Genomic DNA, 6,003 nt, shown 5'->3' on the forward strand with positions numbered 1-6,003 from the left:
AAGAGAGGAACAGGGGCACAAGAGCAGCTATACAACCCCTCTTGCCTCATGACTTCGCGCCGTGACTCCGTGCCCTTTCCCAAGGCCCCTCTGCACCACTGTAACACACTCGCGCTTACAAATGAGCAAACTTTTTCATTGTGCCTGGGGATCGTTTAGTGAAGAGGTCCGAGGCAAACGTCGCCGTCACGCCAACGCTTCAAACAGCTCGCAGCAACAACGCGCCTCCGATGGGGCGAGAGAGAGAGAGAGAGAGAAAAGAAGGGGAAAAAAATATCACCGATGCCTTTTTAACAAAGTGCCGCTTGCACTACAAAGATGCCGCGTCCGCACACAAAGCTCCCTGTAGCAGTAGCCTGGCGGCCGTGGTAGCTTTTGCAGCACGCGTGCTCTATAGCAAGAGAAGGTTTAGGGAAGCGCGTGCTGAAAGCGTGATGCTAAACGATTTGCGACGGTGCTCCGTACTTGCAACGTAGTTCCCCCGTCCCTCACTTCTCACTTTTGTGACGTTTGTCAGTGAATTCTGGGCGACACACTGCTTTGCACACGGACGCACGCTCTCTTTCGACAGACTGCGCTCTTAGCACCGTGTGTGTTCGGTTCGCGTTTAGCCGTGAAGCTGCCACCGGTCGCTGTTAAGAGAGTGCGCGGAATTCCGAAGCGGTAGAGGAAGAGCCGGGCCGGCGCGGGGTGCGGACGGACGCTTAGTCACGGCCGTCGCCGGAGCAGGGCAGGGTTCTCAATCTTGCCGATCCCAGGCGGAAAACTCCCGGCCGTGGCCAATGCGCGACAACGGACTGTCGCGTTTGCCGCGCGGCTTTCCCAAGTGCCTCTGTCTGCTTACACACGAGACACGCTGGCATATCAATTCTTTCGGTTCGACTCTGAGTCCATCGAGCTCTTAGTCGACTTTGGCGACTTGCTCGAACGCAGAGATGGAAAGCCGCGCTCCTGACGTCTTATTTTCCGAAGCTCGATTCACTGCGGCCCCCGTAGCCAAGTCGCGAATCAGCACAGATGGCCCGCTTCGAGCATAGTGCTTCCAGTACGAGGCGCGAACGCAGTGGACCGTGCGTCGCTCCCGCGCCCTCCGCGAGTGGGTGCGCCCCCTCCTCCCGTTTTTGAACTCGGGGCGGGGCTATGCAACGCGGAGCTCTGACCCCTCCTGGCTCATGGCCAATGTTCCGCGGTGTTTTGTAGCTGCTGCTTTTAAGGTTGTCTCGAACCTCGCTGAAAGTTTGTTTTCGGCATTTGGTGGAACGTGTCAGGAAGGCTTAATTAACTGACAGTTTCTTTGTTTGTTTCTGTTTTTTTTTTGCACTTTACTGTAATCGGAAACGTAGATTCGGGAAAGCAGTGCACGGCAGGCAGTCTCTCTCTCTCACACACACCCACATACACACACACATGTGCGCGTGCGCAAACACACACATACGCGCGTACACGTACAGACACACGCACTCACGCGCGCGCACGCACAGCTATAGAGAGAGCACATTCTTGGGCAGGTTGATACTGCATAATTGAACAAAGAAATAGCGAACACAGAGAATAACGAATGTTTGTGGTGTTCTCGCGTGCCTTTATCTACTGCAGGAAAATGAAACATCTCCATAGGAGGAAAATATATCCGTACTTCGCTCCCTGAGGAAGTCTTCTGAAACGCATCTCGATGAAGCATAAACATTCCCAGGTGTTATAAAGAGATTTATACTTTTCATGCCCCCTATCATGTTCAAAAACATACAGGGTGTTTCAGCGAATACTTTCACAAATTTTTAAAGGTTGCCTGTGGCAGATAGCACAATTCTAGTACATGAGCTTTACTGTTCGAAGAGGCGGACATTACGTGGACAAAAAATTTAAATGCATAATCAACACATCAACAAACATTTACTAATTAGGTTTTTAACTAATTACCTTATGGCTTATAATGCGATTTGTAGCCGTGGAGTTCGCAAGGCGATGGATCCACTTGGAACGAATTCTCAGGATGACACCAGTTTCGACGTATTAATTCCCCAACTTTTCGGTGAAATGCATTGGCGTTCCAGTTACTTTCTTAACAAAACGCCGTTTTATGCATTGAAGCACAAAAGTAACTGGAACGCCAATGCATTTCTCCGCAAAGTTCGGTAATTAATATCTCCAAATCGGTGTCATCCTGAGAGCTCGTTACAAGTGGATCCACCTTGCGAAATCCACGGCTAGAATTTGTAAAATGCAATATGGGCCATAAGGTAATTCGTTAAAAACTTAATTAGTGGTTTTTGTTAATTAGTATATAATGCATTTAAATTTTTGTGCAAGTAATGTCCGCCTCTTCAAATAGTAAAGCTCGATCATGAGCTAGAATTGTGCTATCTGCCACAAGCAACCTTTAAAAATTTTTGAAAGTGTTCGCAGAAACACCCGGTATGTTTTTGAATATGATAGGGGGCATGAAAAGTATAAATCTCTTTATAACACGTGGGAATGTTTTTCTCTCGCTCAACAGCCTTGTTTGAGAAGAAAGAGATAACTCGGAGAACAGCTGGCTGTGTGTGTGTTTTGCTGTATACAGCAAAAAATATGTGAAAAAACTTAGACCAGCCGTTAAACCTATAGAACCTATATTGGAGCTTCTGCGTACAGGTTTTGCTTGTTTATTTGTATAGAGTGCTTTCTTTTGCCTCAATAGCATTACAGCTAAATACCCGACATGATGCATAACTAATCGGCATGGCGTTTTCGTGATTAGAACGAAGTCGCTGGTTCGATTGCCAACCACTGCGGCCGCGCTTAAGCCGAGGGCAGATGGTGAAAAAAAAAAAAAAAAGCCCTCCTATGCCGCTTCTTGTGTGCACGTGAAAGAACATCATGTGACAGAATTATTCGAAGCTTCCCCCTGCGGTGTACACCCTCTCATAGCCAGTGCTCTGCTTTGGGAAGTTAAATGTGCTCTGAATAGGAATGGCACTAAATATACCCCATGTGGTGTATATAATTTGCAGGAAGTTATAGCCCGCAAAGAAACTTCACGTCTCCTTACGGAATTCTTAAGAGAGACTGGTTTGATGGACATATGGTGAAACCCTTCAGCGATATTATAAGAGACGCTCGGGCGGAGCAATTGCCGGCCTTAGTCGCCAGGATAAACCCGCCTGTTGCTACAATTCACCACCATCACCACCACCACCGAGGGGCTCATTTTTTTTTCTTCTTAGTAACCACTATAGGAACCAACAAAAGCAAATTGTGTTTTTAAGTTAAAAGGCCGAAATATCAAGGAAATTAGAAATTAAAGTGGAAGAAAGGAAAACTTGCTGCCCGTGGGAACCGGAACCATGCATGGCGTTTGCGATATACTATACCGTAGGAGTATATCGCAGGGTGGTCGTAAGCAGGAAAAATGGCTGGAAATTCAAACGCAACTGAATGATGAAGCGATTAGCGTGTACGCCTTGACCGAAACGCATCTACGAGATTTGGAGCAGCCGCCTGTTATTGACAACTTTGTATGGGAAGGGTGCAACAGAATGACCGGGTCAAGGAAAGGCGGAGGCGTAGGCGTACTAATTAGGCGAGGTCTGAAGTGGCGAAGGGTAAACGAGACATGTAAAGAGCATTTATGGATTAGTGGTACATGGCAAGGTAAAAAGACGTGGCTGGGAGTAGCTTACCTATGGACAGGTAGTGATAGCAGGGAAAAAAATAAGGAATTGGTCGATTGCATTAGAAGCGATATTAATGAGTTCAGTAACTCGGGCCAGGTGATATTAGTGGGAGATATGAACGCGCACATGGACGATTTAGACGGATATACTTATTACAACGGCTCTCTAGTGCTGGATTTGTGTGATGAACAGAACCTTATAGTAGTTAACAGGGAAAATAAGTGTCATGGACAGGTAACGTGGCAATGCGGAAACAGGCAGTCATGTATCGACTACGCCTTAGTCTCAGAAATGGTCTACGAACAACTGGAACAAATGATAATAGACGAAAATGGAAAAAATAGCCTGGGAAGCGATCATAGACATTTAGCATTAAAGTTTGGGAGAGATACCAGCGCAGAACATGAACCAATAGCCTCAGAGTTTTTAAAAATGAATGACGAGCAAATAACAGAGATCGCAAACAACACAGAGAAGAAAATTGAGGCTTTTCCTACAGCAGTCTGGGAATATAAGGAACTGGTGGAGGTTATGCAGCATGAAATAAGGCGGACACGGCAATACAATTGTTGGATTGGAAAGAGGAAACCACGTAAGTGGTGGAACAAGGAAATTAAACAAGCTATAGAAGAGCGTAAAGAGGCATCTAGGGTTCATCGAGAAGCCAAAAAGTTGGGATTACAAGAAGAAGAGGTGCTCCTTAGATGGAATACATACAGAGAAAAGAAAAGGGCTGCGAGTGAGCTCGTGCAAGAGAAAATTAAATGCGCAAGTGAACGTTGGGTGCATAACATTCACAAAAGAGACAAAGGCGCCCCAAAAAGATTCTGGAACCATATAAAAGCACTCGGAGCTCCAACTAGAAACTCGCAAACGGCTATAAGGGAGGAAGACGGTAACATCTATGAAGGCGATGATGCGCTGCGGTACATCACAGACGTTATCAGGCATAACTTCGGTACGAGAAAAAGTGTAGTTCAGACAACAGATCCAGCAACAACAGAGAGGCTTGAGAGATCAAAATTCAGCATAGAAAGCTTCTATTGGAAAAAGGCAGCAGAAAATGTCCCTAACAACACGGCAGCAGGACCCGATGAAATCCCAATACAGCTAATCAAAAACCTTGGTCCAAAAAGCAAGGCACTGCTGACTAATGCCATAGAGCAAGTGATTAGAACAAAGAATATTCCCGTTGGATGGCGTGAAAGCAAGATGAATCTCATCTACAAAGGCAAAGGAGATAAGGATAAGACGAGCTCGTACAGGCCAGTTACAGTAACGTCGGTGATATATAGAATGGCAATGCAAGCCATAAAATTAGAACTGTCGAAGTGGGTGGAGGAAAACGGTGTATTGGGGGAACTACAGAATGGGTTCAGGCCAGGCAGACGCTTAGAAGACAATATGTTTGTACTAACTCAGTGCATAGAGATTTCAGTAGCTCAGAAAAGACCTTTATGGGTAGCATTTCTAGATATTAAAGGAGCTTATGACAACGTAGACAGGGAATTGTTGTGGGATATTCTTCAATACGAAGGCATAGATGACGATTTCGTGGAGCTGCTGAGGGAGATATATCGAGACAACCAAGTACAAGTGGCATGGGAAGGCCGAAAAGGAAATGAAATGGTGGGAATTCACCAAGGATTGAAGCAAGGATGCCCTCTGTCACCATTGTTGTTCACGCTTTACGTCAAGGGCATAGAAAGACGACTGGAAAACAGCGAATTAGGTTTTGATTTATCCTACATGCGTAATGGACAAATGGTGCAACAGAAGGTCCCTGGATTAATGTACGCAGACGACATTGTGCTACTAGCGGACAATAAAAAAGATTTACAGATACTTGCGAATATCTGTGGGAACGCAGCGACAAATCTAGGCCTTAAGTTTAGCACAGAGAAATCAGGGATTATGATCTTTAATGAACACACGAGTAACTTCGTGGTGTCAATTCAACAGCAAGTAATACCCATAGTGAAGCAATATAAGTACCTCGGCGTACGCATAAACGAAGGAAAGAATTACTCAAGCAACCACCAAGATAATCTGCAAATAAATGGGAAGCGGAATGCAGCATTAATGAAACACAGAGCACTGTGGGGCCACAATAAGTATGAGGTGGTGCGTGGAATCTGAAAGGAGTAATGGTGCCAGCGCTAACATTCGCAAATGCCATTATATGCTTAAAATCGGATATATTGGCGGGTTTAGAAGTTAACCAAAGATCAGTAGGTCGGTTGGCTTTGGGAGCACACGGTAATACGACAAATGAGGCAGTGCATGGAGACATGGGTTGGGCCTCTTTTGAAGTCAGAGAAGCACAAAGCAAAATTAGTTTTGAAGA

The sequence above is a fragment of the Dermacentor silvarum genome, chromosome 1, assembly GCF_013339745.2.
Source record: "Dermacentor silvarum isolate Dsil-2018 chromosome 1, BIME_Dsil_1.4, whole genome shotgun sequence".
Lineage (NCBI taxonomy): Eukaryota > Metazoa > Arthropoda > Arachnida > Ixodida > Ixodidae > Dermacentor > Dermacentor silvarum.